This window comes from Suncus etruscus, chromosome 9 (assembly GCF_024139225.1).
Source record: "Suncus etruscus isolate mSunEtr1 chromosome 9, mSunEtr1.pri.cur, whole genome shotgun sequence".
Taxonomy (NCBI): Eukaryota; Metazoa; Chordata; class Mammalia; order Eulipotyphla; family Soricidae; genus Suncus; species Suncus etruscus.
This window is the reverse complement of record NC_064856.1, coordinates 95,615,565-95,637,440: the sequence shown is the minus strand read 5'-3', so window position 1 is coordinate 95,637,440 and position 21,876 is coordinate 95,615,565. Positions and strand designations below refer to the sequence as shown.

Here is a 21,876-nt window from a genome sequence, read left to right as displayed (position 1 = left end):
TGTTTCTTTGGATAAGCTACTGGCTTTAGGGTTTACTATAGTTTAATAAAAACAGTCATTTTACTTCCATTGAATTTATTTTGAGAGAGGTTTTCAGTAATTTCGCTGTTTTGTGCATATTGGTATTATTTTACAAAATATCTTTAGTGTGTTAATTGTTCTTTCAGTTTAACTTTTTCATGTTTTTTTTTTAATCAGGTGTTTATGAGTGACTGTTCTTAGTGCTTTTTATTTGAATTATCTTTGTGCTTTAGAGACATGAATTTGGGTCTGTTATCCCATTTCTTAGAGAACAACTCCCAGTAGTTGCAGTTAGTGCATTAGAAAGGGTTTTCAGAGATGCAGTGCTGGGCATTGATCCTCCTCCTTGGTGTCTATGGTTTACACCCAGAACTCCCATTAGTGTTAATAGGAGGCACTTGTTTAAATCCCTATACACCAAGATAAACCCAAACTCTTTTATAATGCCTTGTAATACCCGGGTTGTTGATGGGGAAGATTTTGGTCCTGAGGTTAACTGATTATTAAAATAAGAGTTGTGTTATCTTGGGATATGGGATGATTTAACTAAGTCTGATCTTAATTTAGAAGTTACATATGATAATTAGACTCAGAAAACAATTTCTGTGAGTTGTGAAAGCTTTGTGAGTTTTAAGATTTTTGTATTTTATGGTGTGATGAAGCAAGATTTCTTCCTACACTAATTCAGCTACAAGTTAAATGTTTTTTCAAGTTTTGTGTACATTTTAAATAATTTGATTAAAATCATTATTTTATTTGTAAGCCCTTTCCTGACATGCTTAAATCTTTCATTAACCAATGTTACTTTCCCCCCCAAGCACATAGAATCTAAAAATGTGCTCTGTTACAGAGCTTAGAAATGGAAATGACTGGTCAGGTATTAAATAATCATTGTTTACTAAATTCATGTATGACTTGAGGGGTTTTATTACATACATTCTATCAGAAAGGTTACTGATAGAGTGATAGATTGAGAATAGTAATTACAGGTTTTTTATTGAGCTTTGCCTCTTGTTACCTTTGTAGCTTTTAATCAGTCATCTAGACTTCTTGGGCCTCTGTTCCCCTGTGAAATGAAGCTATGGCTCTGGTTTTCTGGGGTAGTCATTCTAGCTTTATGCTCTTTATTAGGAGATATAGGATCACAGGGCCATGTTTCCTAGCTTTTTAGGGAAACTTTAAAAACAAAAACCAAAACCACACCAAAATTTGGTTATCTGGCCTCTACATTGGATATGATGAATCTTCTTCAAGTAGATACATATATAAGTTTATATTTATATTTGTGCTTCATAGGTTATATTCTAAAGTTGAGAACTGTTTGTACAAGGCATTGTTTTTTGCTCTACTAGTATGTGAGCCTTTGTCTAGTCTAGTTAGGTGCATCCATACAGGTTACAGTGTGAGAGACAGTATGAAGTTAAATTCTAAGATGAACAGGAAAGATGATAAACACTTCAAGAATCCAAGAAAAAGAGAAGTTAGTTTGGTTAGGCAAAGTCTTCATTTATCAGTGAATCTTTATTTTAACTCTGGACAAAATTTGGATAGGCAGAGAGAAGGTTAAAGGTTAATCTTGGTATAAAAAAGAAAAGGAGAAAATATTTAGGGAAGGGAATAATTCTGGTGAAGTTTTAGTCTTTGTTTAGTATTCTACTCTTGCAACTGTTCTAGATTTCCTAAATAGTTGAGGGAGTGAACCATGAAGAAATTTTATGGAAGAGAGAGTTTCAACCAGAGGGAAAAGTAAGTAGAAGAATCCCGAGGAGGGAACTTGTGTGGAATATTTGTAGTATAGGAAAGATGCCAAGTGTGACTGGAGCAGATAGTGAAGTGGAGGGGAGGGAAGAAATACAGTCTGAGATTAGCAGGGTCCACATCACTGAAACCCTGTGTGCCTTTGTAAAGGGACCTAAGCTTTCCCTCTGGTATGATGAGAAATCATGGGGCCGGGCGGTGGCGCTAAAGATAAGGTGCCTGCCTTGCCTGTGCTAGCCTTGGACGGACCGCGGTTCGATCCCCCGGTGTCCCATATGGTCCCCCAAGCCAGGAGCAACTTCTGAGCACATAGCCAGGAGTAACCCCTGAGCATTACCGGGTGTGGCCCAAAAAACAAAAACAAAAAAAAAAAAAAAAAAGAAATCATTGAAGGATATTGAGCAGAGGAGTGACCAGATCTGTCTCCAGTTTTGAAGGCCATTTGCTGCTGAGAGAGCAGACCATAGCAAGACTATATAGTAGAAGCTGAGAGAACAATTGTAATAATCTGGGTGAAAGATGACGGATCAAGGAGATGGCAGTGCTTTTTAGGTGAAAATCAGAGAATGGGGGCTGGAGAGATAGCGTGGAGGTAGGGCGTTTGCCATGCATGCAGAAGGACGGTGGTTCGAATCCTGGCATCCCGAGCCTGTCAGGAGCAATTTCTGTGCTTAGAGCCAGGAGTAACCCCTGAGCGCTGCCGGGTGTGACCCAAAAACAAAACAAAACGAAAAAAGATCAGAGAATGAATTTTGAAGGTAGAGACAACATAGCAATTGGATTGGATATAGAATGTATGGTGAAAAACAGAGTCAGAGGGTATAGTTACCATTTATTGAGATGGAGATGAGTAAAATTTGGGGATAGGGAGTCAAAGAGTTTAGCTTGTTTAGTTTTTTGCTTGAACTTGAGGTAACTATTTGACAAGTGTACAGTGAGTGGGCACTTGAGTATGAGTTTGGAATTTGGGGGAAAGATCTGGGCTGGAGATAAAAATTTGGGAGTCACCAATTCACAAATCCTTTTATAGCCATGAGATTGAGTGAGATTACCTAATGAAAGGAATTCCAAGAACTGAGCTCTGGGGTAACTCAGTATCTTGAGGTTTTTGAGAGATGAGGAGAATTAGCCAAAGAAACCAAAAGGAGTGGGCAGAGAGATTTGAAAGAATAGAATTAAGAGCATATAGTGTCCTGTTAATCAAGGGGGTAGGGGCCAAAGAAAGAAGAAAGGGATTCAAGAAAAAGCAAAAACAAAAACAAAACAGCAAAACTTCATCAGCAAAGCCAAGAAATACTGATTGAACAAGGAAGTGAAGGCTGCGAATTTACTACTGGATTTTAGCAGTAAAGGAATATCATTAATCTTAAAAAAGGGAGGGAGATTTCCTGCTCAAGTGGATACAAGTAGAGGAGAGGAATTGGAGAAAAAGGAGAGTATTTATCTCTTCCAGGGAAGAGTCTATGAAATAGAATTTAGACATAGAACTGTAACTTGAGAAGGCTATGGAGTCAGGGAGTAAGACCTGATTTTGGAGCTGGAGGCTGAGGGCTCTAGGATACAGTCCTTGGGAGTCTTAGGACTACATTCAGTAATGCTTGAGGAAGGGATGGCAAGCGGTGACAGTGATTGAATCTTGGTGTCAGACTTTCTCCTATACTGTCTTCCCCCTTTTCTTTTTGAAGGTAAATGAAATGGAGCTGGTATGTGACTCAGTGTAGAGCACTTGCTGTGCTTGTATGATTCAATTTCCAGTACCACTAAAAAGTCACCACAAAAAAGAACAAACAAAATGATCCCAGAATGAGAGGAAGGTTGATCCTTCTTGAGGTAAAGATAAGAGGTGCTAGTCTAGAGGGAAGTCCATGGGAGATTAAGAGGGATAGGAGCCTAAAGGATTAACTTTAAAGCATTTTTTTCATTTAAATTTACTTCATCTTATTCTGCTTTCTATTGAAAGTTGAAATGGGTGGGTAATAAGCAATAAAACTTATTGTTTATTAAATTAGTATACCAGCTTGGTATAGGAGAAGAGATGGAGTCTTCTGTATAGGTGACATTTTAAAATCTTCTAATGACAGTTATCTGTGCTATTCTAGTTCCTTATCAAAACTTGATTAGAGACTGAATTTGATAAGGGGCTACATTCAATGTGATTTAATCATTTGAAATTTTGTAGTGGAATGCATTTTAGCCTAATGTAAAATATTACTTTTTCTTAGAAATTTGTTTACTTTTTAATATATCTCATCATTTGCAAAGGTTTTAGATATTTTATATAAAGTAGCTGAAAACTAGTTATCACCAACTAACTGATACTATTTAAAATTCTATGATCATACCAGAAACATGAATTACTTTTTATTAGATCAAATTAAAGTAGCTATCTATTATGGTAGTTGTTCACCTATTGGGGTGAAGAGTCTTGAGTTTGCAGAAAATTGAAGTTGCGTTAACAAGCTAATATTCATTTCTAAAAGCAACAAGACTTTTATTTACTCCAAATAATTTGTGCTGAGTAGATTCTTACATTTTTAAAATACTTTAGTTACAAGTATACAACGTATGGGAGAAACAAACTCAGTGGGTTTAGTGGTAGTTTAACATGAGGAAATTTGCATTTGATGTAAAAATTTTTGCATGTAGGTAGAATAAAAGTACAAAGTTAATTTTTGTTGCTAATTCAGTTTTACTAAATTATAGAAAGTTTTATGCATTTCCAAATTGTAGTCAATTATTAATCTTCAGAAGAAACATTTTGGTAGTTTTTTGTTTTGTTTTGTTTTGTTTTGGTTTTTTGGGTCACATCTAGCAGTGTTCAGGGTTTACTCCTAGCTCAATGCTCAGAAATCGCTCCTGGCAGGCTCAGGGGACCATATAGGATGCTGGGATTTGAACCACTGTCCTTCTGTATGTATCCTACCTCCATGCTATCTCTCTAGCCCCAATTTTGGTAGTTTTAACAGTGTTTAAGAATGATTAGTCGGGGGCCGGGTGGTGGCGCTGAAGGTAAGGTGCCTGCCTTGCCTGCGCTAGCCTTGGACGGACCTCGGTTCGATCCCCCGTGTCCCATATGGTCCCCCAAGCCAGGAGCAACTTCTGAGCACATAGCCAGGAGTAACCCCTGAGCGTCAACGGGTGTGGCCCAAAAACAAAAACAAAAACAAACAAAAAAAAGAGAATGATTAGTCGGGGCCGGCATGGTGGCGCTAGAGGTAAGATTACTGCCTTGCCTGCGCTAGCCTAGGACAGACCGTGGTTTGATCCCCCGGTGTCCCATATGGTCCCCCAAGCCAGGAGCGATTTCTGAGCACATAGCCAGGAGTAACCCCTGAGCGTTACTGGGTGTGGCCCAAAAAAGCAAACACCCTTCCCCCCCAAAAAAAGAATGATTAGTCTAGCAGGCTGGGGAGATAGCATAGAGGGTAAAGTTCTTATCATATATGGGGATGATCAGGATCTATCCTGGCACCCCAGATGGTCTCCCAGACCATGCCAGGAGTGATCTCTGAGCATAGAGCCTGGAATAAGCCCTGAGAACCTGGAGGTGTCCCCAAAACCAAAGGAAAAATATCATTGGTTTGTAACCTACTCCTTTTAGTTATTTATTCTCTTTGTGGATCTTGCCCAAACTGAATCTTCTTTCCAGATTGGTCACCATAGAGAATTTATCATAAAGTATGGTGTAGTTGGCAAACTGCTCTGAAGGCACAGCATGGGAATCCCTAGGTATGAAGGATCTCAGGTTACAAAACCTGCCCTCTATTATTTATTTACTTATGTGAACTTTCTTTAAAACATATGTAGACTTTGCCAAACATATTTGGCCACTATTATTGTATTTTGTTTCTTAAAAAAAAAAAAAGTAGTTGCTGCAACTGGTTTGCAGGTGATTTCTGGTGGAACAACCAGCTTGGTATAAAGTCGGTATAAAGCTCCCAGCTGGTTAGGGGAAGGTAAGGTCAGCAGACTCTTCCCTCGTTTACTACCAGTTAGATGTGTTGTGATCTGCTGAGTATCACTTAGCCTATTTGGCTTTCTATGTGATTTCCCCAAGTTGCTGGAAGCAGTTTTGTGAATAGTTTTATAAAGTTTCATGATATGGCACAAATATTTTCTCAATTTGAGATGGACTGTGTAACTGATTTTTGGAGAAAATGCCTTGGAGATACAGTATATATATGGGCATTATGCTGCTTTTGTACTGAATACAATTTTTCAGAAGTGTTCATGACTCTACCTTTCTTAAATGCTCCATAAATAAAAGTCAAAATTCAGTCCCATCATGATCACTGCATTTCCACATTTTATTTATCCTGAGTTTCAGCCATTGCTGATATATCTGTTGTATAGGTTATCTCTTACTTTATGGCTTGCTGTCTTGTTTGTTGCTTTTTCTTTCTTTGGGAGGGTGGTCATACCTGGATGTTCTCAGGGATTTTTCCTAACTCTGCACTCAGGAATCACTTCTGGTGGTGGGGGTAGGGGAAAGTCAGGGATCAAACCTAGGCCTTCAGCTGTGTGCAAGGCAAGTGCCCTACCCACTGTATATCACTCTGGTCCCTTTCAAGTGTTCTTTTTATTTTTTTATTTATTTTTATTTTTATTTTTTTGGTTTTTGGGCCACACCCGGCAGTGCTCAGGGGTTACTCTTGGCTGTCTACTCAGAAATAGCTCCTGGCAGGCGCGGGGGACCATATGGGACACCGGGATTCGAACCAGCCACCTTTGGTCCTGGATCGGCAAGGCAAACGCCGCTGTGCTATTTCTCCGGGCCCTTTCAAGTGTTCTTAAATGAACATAATTTTTTTAGTCAAATTAGTCTGTTCTTTATTCATTGTATCTTAAAGTTGTGATATTTTGTTTCTTAATCAACATTTTATCATTCATTCATTCATTCATTCATTTATTTATTTATTTGGGTCATACCCAGTGATGCTCAGGGTTTGCTCCTGCCTCTGTGCTCAGAAGTCACTCCTGGCAGGCTCCAGGAACCATATGGGATGCCGGGAGTTGAACCAGGGTCCATCTTGTGAGCTATTGCTCCGGCCCCTCCAGTCTTTATTTTAACAAATATTGCTGTGGGAGATAACTGCAGAAGAAATTTTTTTGACTGAAAGAGTTAATAAGAAATACCAATAAGGGAAATAATTGTGCTGCAGAGTTTCTTCAGTTTATTCATTTAACATTTATTGAGATATCTTTGTATGTTTAATGGTAGAATCCTGTAGGTATTTGTATGCAAGGAATTTACCTTTAAATTGAGATGCTATTGACATAATAATATATTTGTTTTAGGTGTACTGTGTAATGATTTGGTATATGTATATATTGCAGAAATGATTACAACAATACATTTAGTTAATATCCCATATCACACGTAGTTCAATTGTTTTCCTTGTGAGAAACATCTTTTTACTAACTGTATGATACTATAGACTTTTGTGTGCTTTTTTTTTTCTCTCTTGATTGGGAGTTATTTCAGTCTTGGTGATAAAATTGTCATTTACATGGGCTTGCACACCTAAAGAATTTCTTGGGCCAGAGAGAACATTGGTTAAGGCAAATGCCTGGCACACAGCTTACCTGTTGAATCCCTGACACCACATGATTGCTGTGCTCACCTCTGGAGACCTCTAAGCACTGCTGTGTGTGATCTGGCCCCAAATAAGCCTGACCAGGGTGGTTATAAGTGGTCCCTGGTACCACCGGGGCTGTGCAGCACCATTTCCTTAGGGCCTCACATTGAACCCTTGGTGAGAATCATAAGGAGCTTATTCTTGACGTTTCTCCGCCCCTCAGAAATTGGGGTTGCACTAAAGGAAAGGCAAAATAAAATAGCAAATTGAGTTTCTTTTGGAAATGAAAGTTAATGGCATGAATTTGGTACTCTTTAAAATTATTTTACTGTATGCTTGGTATGACTATATGATTAAATTAAAAACTGTAATCTGGATGACTTGAAGAGTTTTTGAAATAGCCCCAGAGGAAATGAGAACCCTGTTGGAGTAATGTTAGTCAACAAATGTACTATTTGTTGTACTACTATTATGTTTTAGACATAAAAGATTAACTTAACAGTTTTAGAACGTGGAGTATGTAAATTTAAATAACAAAATATTACAGAGAAAGTTTTTATTTGCCTTTTTTTTTTTTAGTTTTTGGGTCACACCCGGCAGCACTCAGGGGTTGCTCAGAAATCACTCCTGGCAGGCTCCAGGGACCATATGGGATGCTGGGATTCGAACCACCGTCCTTCTGTGTGTAAGGCACATGCCCTATCTCCATGCTATCTCTCCGGCCCCTTGTTTGCTTTTTTTTTTTTTTTTTTTTGGTTTTTGGGTCACACCCGGCGGTGCTCAGGGGTTACTCCTGGCTGTCTGCTCAGAAATAGCTCCTGGCAGCACGGGGGACCATATGGGACACCGGGATTCGAACCAACCATCTTGGGTCCTGGATCGGCTGCTTGCAAGGCAAACGCCGCTGTGCTATCTCTCCGGGCCCTTGTTTGCATTTTTAAAAAAAATGTGACAAGAAGTTTGGGATATGGAGAATTTAAGAACAAGTATTATAGGTTGTCAACTTGGAGTTTGACCAATATAGCATGGAGCACTTGCCTTGTAAGGTATTGGGTTCAAGACCTAGCACTTGAAAAAAAAAAAAAGTAAGAGAAATGGAAGATGAGGAAGGGAAGGAAGAAAGGAGAAAAAGATGAAGGAGGGGCCGGGCGGTGGCACTAGAGGTAAGGTGCCTGCCTTGCCTGCGCTAGCCTAGGACGGACCGCGGTTCGATCCCCTGGCGTCCCATATGGTCCCCCAAGCCAGGAGCGATTTCTGAGCACATAGCCAGGAGTAACCCCTGAGCGTCATAGGGTGTGGCCCAAAAACCAAAAAAAAAAAAAAAAAAAAAAAAAAAAGATGAAGGAATCATTTTGTTATATACCTTGATTTGACTTTTCTGATCTTGAAGTCCATTTAATAGTTTAGTTAATAAAAAAAAAAAAAGAAATAAAAAGAAAACCATAGGTGGCTGTTGAAATAGTATAGCTGGTAAGGTTCTTGCCTTGCACATAGCCATCTGGGTTTGGTCTCCAGCAACCCATATGATCCCCCAGCATCACCAGGAATGAACTGTGGACATAGAGCCACGAATAAATTCTGAGCACTGCTAGTTGTGGCCCCCATACCAAACCAAACCAAAACAACCCTATAACTGATGAAAGCATCGCTGAGTTTTGAATTGGGAACGAACCCAAAGGTTTGATTTTTTTTTTTTTTTGCTCTATTCCTGATTATGGGAAAAGTCACTTTTGTGTTTTATGGTTTATAGTTTAAAGGAGGGAGACTTCAAGAATGTGAATGAAAAGTTTAATTAACTTTATGTTGATGCATTATTATAAAATGCTGTTAATTTGAAAGCTTTATATAAGACAAGCCCATTTTAAGATTAATTGAAAGAAGGCCTTTTAAGTGAGCCAAACTAAGGACCAAATTAAGTAAATTAACTTAATTTATTAATATAATAACAAATATATCAACAAACTAGATTTTCAGTGAATGAGGGTGTAGTTGGGTTTAGGTTTTTTTTTTTTGGTTTTTGGGCCACACCCGGTGACGCTCAGGGGTTACTCCTGGCTGTCTGCTCAAAAATAGCTCCTGGCAGGCACGGGGGACCATATGGGACACCGGGATTCGAACCAACCACCCTAGGTCCTGGATCAGCTGCTTGCAAGGCAAACACCGCTGTGCTATCTCTCTGGGCCCTGGGTTTAGTTTTTAAGAGGTTTAATCTTCCAGCCATTTCTGTATCTCTTGAAAGGAAACTATCAACTACTTAACTTTTCTTTGTCTTGAAATATTTGGAAAATTAGAGATATAACTCCCCATGCATTCCTAGTTTTCTGTAAAAACTACCTGTCTCCTCCTTCTCCTCCTCCTCCTCTTTTGCTTCTTCCTTCTCCTCCTCCTTTTCTTTTTCAGTTTTAAAGCTTTGGAAAGTGTGTGTGTGTGTGTGTGTGTGTGTGTGTGTGTGTGTGTGTGTGTGTGTGCTAAGTCAAATGGAAACCTTAAGTCTTCAGCTTGTGATGACATGTCATAAATCTGTATAGTCTAATTCCATTCTTCCCTTCTTCTGTTATAGGGAGCAATAGAGCTAAAGGAGGGCCAGTTTCCCCAAAATTGGTAAGTACTTTTACCAGGCAGGCATAGTATACCTAGTGCTAGATGGTTAATTCACATGTTCAGTGATTTTTTTTTCCCTTTAAAAAGGCTCTCAGCAATGAGGCTTTGCTTTTTACAGTGATTTACTAGTGAATTTTTGTCATATTCCACATAGCCATATACAAATACACTTGTGCTTCTAATAATACTACTAGACATGCATATTCCTGCACTTGATAAATGAAATAGTTTCCTTTGCCAAAAGAAAGTTTTTAACGCAGTGTTTGGAAAATTTAAAAATCAGGATATGTAAAAATTAAGGTTCCCATTGTGTTATTTATTACTTATTATGCTGTTATATTTCATGAATTTAGTATATATTTATGCAAAATGTCTAATTTAGTGTTACTATGAGAACATTGACATTGAAGTTTGGGACTCAAAACAACTTCTACTTTAATGGATTGCTTTCATGACTTAATAGTACATTTTTAGTCTATGTAGTTTTGTATAAATCTTAAAGAATAAGAAAATTGAGTGAGAAATGTAGCAGTATGGGAGGGGCCCTAGATGTGGCTCAGTGATTAAAGTGTATGCAAATGGGTTTGACCCCCTACACCATGGGGGAAAAAATAGCAGTATTGGGCATATAAACTAATTCATTTTTTTCAGTATAAACTTTAATTGATGTTAAGTCATCTTTTTGTATGTGTGTCTAATTTAAGATCAGAGATTGCACAGGGCATTCTCGTGATGAGAGATCAAATAACTCTTAACCTTATGAATAATATGAATTATATTAAAAAAAAAAGCAGAACAAAACAAACAAACAAAAAAAACCTCATACAATATAGCTGGAATAAAGTAGTCCCCAAATTCAGTGCTGCTATGCTTCTCTCTTTTTTTAATTCTCGCTCAAATAGTAATGAATTTACTGGGTAGAATAGATATTTGGTTAAGCCTTCTTTCTCATAACTTCCAATCCTTGATTTGATTATCTTAATTTTAAGGGATTGGGTTGAACATGAAAGGGAGGCATTTGAATTGATTCACTTGCATTTTGCTGACTTTTAAGTCTATGTGCCTTCTGTGGAACCTTTTAAAATAATCAAGAGCCCAAATCCCATTCTGTACTTGCCATGTGAAAAAATCATAAACTTTTTGAGAGGAGGACCTTCTCTTCTAGTTTTTTATCTGGTGCAACCATTTCTTTTTCTTATCCACCACAGATTGTTAGTGATTGCCCCATTTTTTTTTTTAAGGGTCAGCTCAGTATTGTTTTAGAATGTATTGTGAGAGAAACTTTTGTTCTGTAGACATGAATAAATATTACTGAGGTGATGGGGAACATGTTCTATGGTCAAGTAATTTGGGAAATGCTGCATTAAACAGGTTTCTTTACTGCAGGACTTCTCAGAACATTTAATATGCTAATGCGCATTGTGAATCTCCAAGAGGGGAGTATGGTATGCAGCATTCTTGAATACTTCTAATGACAGGGAGCCCACTACCTCATAAGGTAATATCCTTTTTTGTACAGTTCTAATTCTTAGTTTTTCTTTAAATGAATATGAAATCTATTTATTGGCCACCACATTCTCTTACATTATTTTTGTATAGTAAATATTTATATGATTCTAGCCAGGTTTATCTGGACTATTTCTTTTTAATCATTAAATGGTATTACAGTTAATGTGACAACCAAGTCCAAAATCTTAGCCTTTTTATTACTCTATTTTTAAACATTTACTCTCTAACCTCTTCATTTTGAATTTCTGTGGGTTTTGAAAATTTACTGCAATCTTTTTGCTATTGGGTACAATTCAAGTTATTTTGGTTAGAAATACTTGATTTTTGGAAATAAAGGTCAGAAACAGAAGAATATGTGTTCAGGCTGCTTCTAGGTCTCCAAGAAATGGTTTTAGAAACATATCTAGCAATATCTAGCTAAGGTGACTTTTTGTTTTGTTTTGTTTTGGGTCCACACCTAGTGGTACTTGGCGTTATTCCTGTCTTTGCACTCAGGATTATGCTCATTGTGGTGCTCAGGGAAACCATACGGGATGCCAGGGACTCAATGTAAGTCAGCTGTGTGCAAAACAAGTGCTGTACTGCTGTCCTATGACTCCAGCCCCTACCTGGGGTGATTTTATAAACAATTGAAATACCAGGATTAAAGCATAGCTGCAGTCTTACCATATTCAAGGGAGTGGTATTTAAGAACAAATTTGTCAAGTTCTTGGTGGACTAGAATTTTTTAAATTTCTGTTTGTTTGTTTTGGACCAACTGAAAACCCAGCAATACTCAGGGCTTACTCCTGATTCTTTGGTTAGGGATCACTCCTGGTGGGACTCAAGGGACCATAAGCAGTGCTAGGGATTGAGCCCATGGCAGCCATGTGCAAGGCAAGATCCCTGCCTGCTCAACTGTCTTTCTTCCACCTCCCTAACCCCTCTAGAATTTTTTGTTTTGTTTTGTTTTGGGGCCACACCCGGTGATGCTAAGGGGTTACTCCTGGCTATGGGCTCAGAAATTGCTCCTGGCTGGGGGGAGGGGGGCGGCATATGGGACGCTGGGGGATCGAACCACGGTCCATCCTAGAGGTCACTGCTCTGCCTCCTAGAATTTTCTTTTGACATGTGGAATGTTATCAGAGAAATAATACCATGAAATTGAGTAAATAAATATGTTAAAATTTTAAAAATATTGTCAGTTTTGGGCCTGAGAGATAGCACAGCGGTGTTTGCCTTGCAAGCAGCTGATCCAAGACCTAAGGTGGTTGGTTCAAATCCCGGTGTCCCATATGGTCCCCCGTGCCTGCCAGGAGCTATTTCTGAGCAGACAGCTAGGAGTAACCCCTGAGCAGCACTGGGTGTGGCCCAAAAACCAAAAAAAAAAAAAAAAAAAAAAAAAAATTTGTCAGTTTTACTGATTCAAGTTAACAAGTTTTTTTGTTGAATGCTATTGAAATTTTATTATTTGGAGCATTCATGAACATTGGTAACACTGTTAAAGTAAAAGTTCAAAACATCTCTGGGACACTATACCATAACTTGCAAATCTCAGTGAGTACTATAGCCTGTTACGTGACATCCTCTCTCCCATAAGCACACAGCCAGACCTGTGTACAGCCTTAGTCACTGTGACAGAGAGAAAAAGAAGAGAAAAATATAAGAAATCCTAACACACACAAAAAGCTAAAAACATTATTTCATCATCCTGTATATTAAAATGCATATTAAGTATTTTTCACAAATTGAAACCTAAATTTTTATCATCAGGCATATACAAAGATTTATAGATTGTCAGAATTTTAGGCTTTGTTTTGTTTTGTTTTGTTTTTAGTTTTGGACCACATCTGGCAGGGTTACTTCTGACTTTGAACTCAGGAGGGCTCAATAATATTGGATACTGGGAATTGAAACCAGGTTGGCTGTAAGCAAACAAGGCATACTACCCACTGTACTATTGCTCTGTCCTTCTAACTTTCTTTTTTTTTTTTTTTTAATATGGAATGCTTCACTAATTTGTGTGTCATCCTTGCTCAAGGGGCCATGCTAATCTTCTCTGTTTTGTTCCAATTTTAGTATATGTGCTGCTGAAGCAAGCACTGGCCCTTCTAACTTTCTAAAAAAAATACATTCTAAATAACTGAATCTCTACTCTAAATACTTTTTTGCTGTTGCTTATTTTGATTTTGGGTTACATTGGCTTACTTGCTCTGTGCTCAGGATCACTCCTGGTGGTGCTCAGGGAAACATATGGAGTGCCAGGGATCAACCTAAATCAGGTGTGTGCAAGGCAAGTGATCTGCCCATATTACTATCCTTCCAGACCCAAGTCTATAGACAGTTTTGAAAATATAGGATTAAAAATGTGGAGAGGGGCTGCAGAGATTGCACAGCAGTAGGGCGTTTGCCTTGCATGCAACCAACCCAGGACCAACAGTGGCTTGATTCCTGGCATCCCATATGGTCCCCTGAGCCTGCCAGGGGCACTTTCTGAGCACAGAGCTAGGAGTAACCTGTTGCCGGGTGTCACCCAAACCCCCCCCCCAAAAATAACCAAACCAAAACAAAACAAACCCACAAATAACCAAAACCAAAAACTTGAAGACTTAAATAAAATAAACATGGTATAAAACAACATTCTTCAATCTTTTTTTTTCAGCAACAGAATGTCACCTGTCCTACATACTGGTCCATGAATCAATAGTTATAACCAAGATTATAACATTATGGTTTTTAAGCCTTTCTTTACTCGAACCCAGGCATGGTCCATGGACCACTAGTATAAAAAAAGTGGTTATGTTCTTTTCTAGAGAATTTAGTCTGAGAGGTTTATTGAATTACAGAATTGTTAGAGAAATTGTTTAGTTGACAAGTCAAATTTTGTTTGGAAAAAAGTTTATATTGTTAGGAACTGTATAGTGTATTATATCAGTAGATTTAGAATTATAGTATTATACTATTTGATGTATATAGTTACTGTATTATTATTATATAGTTAGAATCATGATAAAAGATCAAGAGACCAGATAATGTCAAGATGAAATAATGCCTCCTCCCCAAAAAAATAAGGGGGCCAGAACAATAATACAGTGGGTAGGGCACTTGCTGTTACAAATTGGTTGACCTGAGTTTGATCCTCAGCACCACATGTGGTCCCCTGAGAACTGAGAACCAGAAGTAAGTCCTAAGTACCACTGGATGTTGCCGAAAACCAAAAAATAAAGGAAAAAAAGAGTTAGAAATCTCTTTCTAAGAGAATTTTAAAGTGAGATAGCCTGATGACTTCTCAGCAATATGCTTTGCTAAGAACAGAATAGTTCTTTATAAGGGCTCTTCATACACCCTCACTTTATTTTCACCTCCTAACAAAATATTATGGCATAGGTGATACTGTCGTATATTTCTAATTTATAAAGGATGAAAGAAAAGAAAACAAAAAAGGGTGGAAGAGGTAGCATGGGCCAGGGTTCATGTCTAAGCATCCAAGTTCTATTCCTGGTATCACATTTTTCCCTCGGGCACCACTGGATTTGGCCGTGCTGGCTGATGCATTAAACACTCCAGCCTAGTAGGCCAAGTGTTGCTGGAGGTGGCTCCTTATATGCCCCAAATTCCTAGGGAAGTCTAGGAAAGCCTAGGCTAGAAGAAAACTCAATATAGAATCAGGGGTCTCAAAATCAATTTACCTGGGGGCCGCAGGAGGCAAAGTCAGGGTGAGGCAGGGCCGCATAAGGGATTTTGCTTACCGAATATTTGCAATAAAAATTTGCATTAGTAAGAAAAAAAATCGCAAAAAATCACATTAAACATTTGCATACCCCGAACCGAACAGCTCGGGGTATGCGAATGTTTAATGTGATTTTTTTCTTACTAATGCGATTTTTATTGCGATTATTTGGTAAGCGAATAATCGCGAATACTGCGATATTTGAAGGCCGGCCGTGGGCCACAAAATGTTGTACAGAGGGCCGCAAATGGCCTCGAGTTTGAGACCCCTGGTGTAGATAGAATAGGTTTATCTTGGGAATCGAGAATATTGTTTCCAGGTGTCATACTGACGTTTTTTTGTTGTTCGTCCCCCCACCCCACCCCCGTCATTCTTTATTTTTATAGATTTTCCTAGTTTTTAGGAATTTTGTTGTTGTTGTTGTCATTTGTTTATTTTGGGGCCACACCCTGCAGTGCTCAGGGCTCAATTCTGGCTCTGTATTCAGGAATCACTCCTAACTCGCTCAGGGGACTGTATGGGTTGCTGGGGATTGAAGTTGGGTATATCCTCAGGTCTCTGGTTTTTAGGAAGTTTTAAATGATTTTATTTTTTGTTATTGAAGTTAAAATCCATTGATAACCCTTGTGACTTGATGTGTATAGTTTTTTTTGGGTGACACCCAGCAGCGCTTAGGGGTTACTCCTGGCTCTATGTTCAGAAATTGCTCCTGGCAGGCTCAGGGGACCATATGGGATGCCGGGATTCAAACCACTGTCCTTCTGCATGCAAGGCAAACGCCTTATCTCCATGCTATCTCTCCGGTCCCTTGATGTTTATAGTTTTTTTTTTTTTTTGGTGTGTGTGTGTGTGTGTCACACCCGGCAGTGCTCAGGGGTTACTCCTGTTTCTATGCTCAGAAATCGCTCCTGGCATGCTCGGGGGACCATATGGGATGCCGGGATTCTATCCGCCGTCCTTCTGCATGAAAGGCAAACACTCTACCTCCATGCTATCTCTCCTGCCTGATGTGTATAGTTTTAAAGAGAACGAATAGTTAATTGTGCTAGGTAGTTGCCTTCTCTGATAGAATTTCGAGCTTTGGATAGTTGAAAGGTACTCTACCTCTTTAAAGTGTGTCTCATTCATTTATAAGTTTTTATTTTTACCCTGTATTACTAACTTGTAATTTATAATTCATTAGAACAAGTTAAACTAAGGTAAATTATCTCTCATAATTTAGCAAAGAATTTTTTTGATGATGCTATAAATTGTCCCCAGTTGTCACATGATGTCTCCATGAATTATCTGGAGTATTGTTATTACAAAGAACTCAACATGAGTTTGCCTTATTTTGATAGGCTGCAAGTTTATGTATATAATTTGTTCCTGGAGATAGATGCCTATTTCTTCAAATTGCTTTCCAGAAAGAGACCATTTAAAAGGAGAATATCAAAGTGAATCTTCTAATCCTTCATACATTTTTTTGGTAACAAGTCACTACCTGTTTTTCCCCTTCAGTTTTATTTTGAATTAAAGTGAGCAGTTGGCATTTAGAGTCCTTACTAAATAATACTTCCTGCCTTTGTGTGTCACTAATAAGCAGACAATAATCTGATCGAAGAAGTAAAAGCCGTCAGCTCTTTATTAACTTGTGTTACAGGCTTTTTTTACTCTGAAATTTTTGAGCTTCCAGGTTAATATCAGGTTTTTTTTTATGAGCATTTTGTTTTATTGGTGAATTTTAAAAAGTGTTATTTAAACACCATAATTTATTAGGTTGCTTATAATATATTGGTTTGAAGCATTATATGTTCAAACACCATCACCAGTGTGACCTTCCCTCTACCAGTGTCCTCAATATTCTACCCACCAACTTATCCTGCCCCCTTTGCAAGTACAACCAAATTTACTTCTTGTTTTTTACAATACAAAGGCAAGTACAATGATCAAAATTTAGATCAATCAGGGCCAGTTTGAAATAATTGTTATATCTCTCCATGGTGTTAATAAAATCAGTATCTGAAGATTTATTGGGGTGTGGTTGGTGTTAGTTGAGCCTTGGGTGTTACTGTTTAGACTTACTGAGCTTGGTCTTCTATGTATTTTTCCCATCAGATTTCATGTGCTCCTATGGGGCTGATACTACATTGAAATTTTGAACTATGCTGTTTGGGATCTATAGATCTGGAACAAATTTGTTGTATTGGCAGTTTGATAAGGTTAAGTTGTGGAGCTGGGCCATTTCTATCGGAGGATATCAGGCGTGTCATTGGTCTGCTATGCCTTCAGGCCAAACAGGGAATTCGCTTGCACCCATTCTGAGAAGGCCCCAGAATTTGCAGCCTGAAACCAGACTACCTGGGAAGAATCAGCAGCCATCATTTTCTTTTGGAGCTTAGTAGAGCTGAACTGTTTCTGCTGTGAAGATAGTAAGCATGGGCAGAGGCTACTGGGTTTTCTGGTGGCAGGAGGGAGGGAGCGGTGGGGAGGACTTGCCCAGCCCCCATCTGAGAATATCCCAGAGTTTTCAGCCCATAGTCTGGTTCCACCTGAGAAGGTTTAGATGTTCATATTATTTGAGTTTAGTAGTGGACCATTGGTGTCTTATTTTTTTCAGTTCCAAAATTTTTTAAATTATATTTGCTTATTTATATTTATATTTATTTATTTATATTTATATTATTTTATTTTTATTATTTATATTTATATTTTTTATTTTATTTATTTATATTTTTATTTTTTAATTATATTTGTTTATTTTAGATGCCATGATTTACAGAGTTGCTTCTAATAGTTATTTTAGGCATTCAATATTCCAACACCAATTCTACCACCTATGTAATATTCCCTTTACCTTCGTTTCACTTTCCCAACTTCCCCCAAGCCTGCCCCTTGGCAGGCACAAATAATTTACCTACTATTACTTGAACAACTAATGGTAATGGAATTGTTGGAAAAAACTTCATTAAAAGAAAACCTGTGGATATTGTCATATCTTGCAGTGGCATTGGTGATTTTTTTAATGCTTTATTAGTGCTCAGTTAATTTGTGGTACCCCAAAATAAGTGCTTTTTTTAGTGGATAAAATTTGAAGCTATTCATACTTGACAAAAAGGAAAGTAAATAATTCTTGAGTATTACTATAATCTGCAGAGAACTGTCAAAGTGCTGCCTCATTCAGACCTTAATTCAAAATACTATTTTTATAAATCTGTCATTTTTGGTAGGCAAAACTTAAAGTTTATATTTTAGTATTGAAGGTGTTTTTTTTCATTGATTGATTATATTTCTACTGTGAATTGCTCTTTTAAAACTTTTTTACAAGTTGAGGGCCAGAGGGATGCACAGTGGGTAGGGTTCTTCTTTAAACTCAAATAGCTCTTTATCCCATTGGGCTCCATATCTGACACATTATATTGTCCCCTGAGATCTGCCAGGAGTGATCCCCGAATTTAGAGCCAGGAGTAAGACCTGAGCACTTTTGGGTATGGCTTAAAAGCCAAAAAGAGAGTTGATTTGTAGGCACACTAAATGTATAAAAACTATTACTCCTGTATCCTGTAAGTTTTCTGTTTTTAACCTATTTCCAGAATTTATTTAAATTGAATTGTGCTGTGATGTTATATGTAACTTAGCAGTAAAATAATATACTCTTGCAGTTCTTTGAAAAAAAAATTCTTTATCTTAAATGTAATTCTTTTTGTTTGTTTTGATTTTTGGCCACACCCAGCAGTACTTAGGGCCACCTTTAGCTCTGTGCCTTGGGGTTGCTCTTGCTGATGTTGAGAGACCATGCTGTGCCAGGGATCAAAGTCCAGCCCTCTGAGTGCAAAGTTTGCTCTAAATCAAGGGTCTCAAACTTGTGGACTGCAGGCCGTTTGCTGCAGCCCTCCATACAACATTTTGTGGCCCTGCCCTAGAGAAATCTTTTTTTGTTTTGTTTTGTTTTAGTTGTTTGGGTCATACCCCCCAATGCTCAAGGCTTACTACTGACTTTGCACTCAAGGATCACCCGGACTTTGTCTCCTGCGGCCCCCAGGTAAATTGAGTTTGAGACCCCTGCTATTGAGCTATCTCTCTGGCCCTTAAAGAAGGGTTCTTGCTTTCCACACTGTGCTCAGGAGCCCCAGGGAATCCTCAGCAAAGTACAACTACCAAGGGCCTGCAGATGCAGTCTGTAGGCATTGGTACTGGGAATTCCACCTGCCATACCTGGTGCCTCCAGGTCTGCACCTGCAGATTCTGGATGCTTAATGTGATACTGTGGATCTAATCAGGGTCTTCTGTATGCAAGATATTTGCCTTATTCTCTACTCTTTCCAACTCCTTAAAAGTGATTCTTTTTTTTTTTTTTTTTTGGGGGGCCACACCCGGTGATGCTCAGGGGTTACTCCTGGCTATGCGCTCAGAAGTTGCTCCTGGCTTCTTGGGGGACCATATGGGACGCCGGGGGATCGAACCGCGGTCCGTCCTAGGCTAGCACAGGCAAGGCAGGCACCTTACCTCCAGCGCCACCACCCGGCCCCTTAAAAGTGATTCTTAATTTGCTAAACATATTAAGTCATATTGGACTTATTTTCTGATAGAATTTTGTAAAAATTAAAACTGACTTACTCGGGCCCGGAGAGATAGCACAGCGGTGTTTGCCTTGCAAGCAGCCGATCCATGACCAAAGGTGGTTGGTTCAAATCCCGGTGTCCCATATGGTCCCCCGTGCCTGCCAGGAGCTATTTCTGAGCAGACAGCCAGGAGTAACCCCTGAGCATCGCCGGGTGTGGCCCAAAAACCAAAAAAAAAAAAAACCAAAAAAAAAAAACTGACTTACTCAAATGCTGTTTTATGAACCCTAATAAAATAATCAGGAAGTATTTAAAATTAAAGTGACATAAGCTTTAACATTTGCTAGTGTCTGTAAACTTATATAACAACACAAATCTTGGTTTGTCAGTAAGTTAAAGTTTCTGTTATTATAGTTTTATATACTTTCTTATGTTATAAATACCTTATAAAGCAGGTTTTTTTTTTTTTTTTTTTTTTGGTTTTGGGGTCACACCTGGCATTGCTCAGGGGTGACTCCTGGCTCCTTGCTCAGAAATCACTCCTGGCAGACTCAGGGGACCATATGGGATGCCGGGATTCTAACCAATGACCTTCTGCATGAAAGGCAAACGCCTTACCTCCATGCTATCTCTCCGGCCCCTAAAGCAGGTTTTTTTAAAAATATGTTTTAAGGGGTCGGAGAGATAGCATGGAGGTAGGGCGTTTGCCTTTCATGCAGAAGGTCATCGGTTCAAATCCCGGCGTCCCATATGGTCCCCTGTGCCTGCCAGGAGCAATTTCTGAGCATGGAGCCAGAAGTAACCCCTGAGCACTGCCGGGTGTGACCCAAAAGCCACAAAAAAAAAAAAAAAAAAAAAAATATGTTTTAAATAGTCTATCCTAAATATACAATCTTAATGAAAATTTTTGGTTGACAATAGTATTCTTACTCTTTCCTAGTCTCCACAAGTTAAAAGAAATTTTGCCTTTCGGAATTTAGTTCTTTTTATGATAGTTTTTGATATTATGGCTCTCTCCTAAGTCTGTGTTCTCTCTTCAACATATATCTTGCTTGTCTCTGTGTTTCTTTGCTCGCCTTATTTCTACTCCAGAGAAGACCATGTTCTCTTTTGAACACACACTTTTCCCTTTCTTCCCTTCACATCGTCCTGAAAAAGTTTTAGTAAAACTATTTGGCTTCACCATTCTGCCCCCTCCTGAAATTATTGTCTGTGAGGGAACGGTGACAACCCCACAGTGCCTGTGCTGAGGCTAGGACTGACTTAATCTAGGCATTTCCCTGAACACTTGTGGAGCACTGGTGGCAGAGGTGGGCTGGACAGAGAGGTAGAAGTTCTTTCAGTCAGTATCCCTTGTTCCCCATTTTACCAAGGACAATAAAATCATACTTAAATTATAAGTGAATGAAAAACAAACCAACAACATATATGCAGTTGTTAAAAAGTTTTTGATATATAATACAGTTTATACATTCTAGAGGAGGAATTTTACTGATGTTTTAATCTTAGTGAGATTAAGAATACAATCTGTAGGGGCCGGAGAGATAGCATGGAGGTAAGGTGGAGATAGCACAGTTTGCCTTTCATGCAGAAGGTCGGTGGTTCTAATCCCGGCATCACATGTGGTTCCCCCAGCATGCCAGGAGCGATTTCTGAGCGTAGACCCAGGAGTAACCCCTGAGCACTGCCGGGTATGACACAAAAACAAAAAACAAAAAACAAAAAAAAAATACTATCTGTAACTAACTGTAGTTATTAAATTAGCCTTTTTTGGGGTGGGAATGGAACATACCTTTAATACCCAGCAAATGGATTGACCATTTGAATGCCAGGGCCCAGTGGAACTGGGGATTATCAAGAGCTATACTTAGAACCTCTCTCCCTAGCCGCCATCAATTGTTTGATTTTGAAGAGTTTCATCTGCTGGTGCTCAGGGGCTGCCACTATGATACTGGATATATGGTGCCAGGGATTGATCCCCGGGGCAATCACATGTGAAAAATGCACTCCAATCTTTGAGCTGTGTTGCTATCTCCTCAGTCAGTTTTTTGTTTGGTTTTGTTTTTGATCCACATCCAGCAGCACTCAGGGGTTATAACTGGCTCTGTGCTCAGAAATCGCTTCTAGCAGGCTTGGGAGACCATAACGGATGGCAGGT

At 38.8% G+C, this 21,876-nt stretch overlaps 2 protein-coding genes and 1 non-coding gene across 3 annotated transcripts in view; 2 read left to right on the top strand and 1 right to left on the bottom strand.

The window, feature by feature from the left end:
* Window positions 1-21,876, top strand: part of PEX16 (peroxisomal biogenesis factor 16) — a 561,216-nt gene that overhangs the window by 317,640 nt on the left and 221,700 nt on the right. The window lies entirely within an intron of this gene.
* The window catches only part of PHF21A (PHD finger protein 21A), a 252,309-nt gene that overhangs the window by 27,891 nt on the left and 202,542 nt on the right, over window positions 1-21,876 (top strand). The window contains exons 3-4 of the mRNA XM_049779629.1: window positions 9,919-9,959; window positions 11,346-11,457. The gene's annotated coding sequence lies outside the window, so the exon portion shown is untranslated. The remainder of the gene's footprint in view (window positions 1-9,918; window positions 9,960-11,345; window positions 11,458-21,876) is intronic.
* Window positions 13,443-13,550, bottom strand: LOC126019858 (U6 spliceosomal RNA). Its single transcript, XR_007499475.1, has one exon. It is a non-coding gene; the product is annotated as a U6 spliceosomal RNA (small nuclear RNA).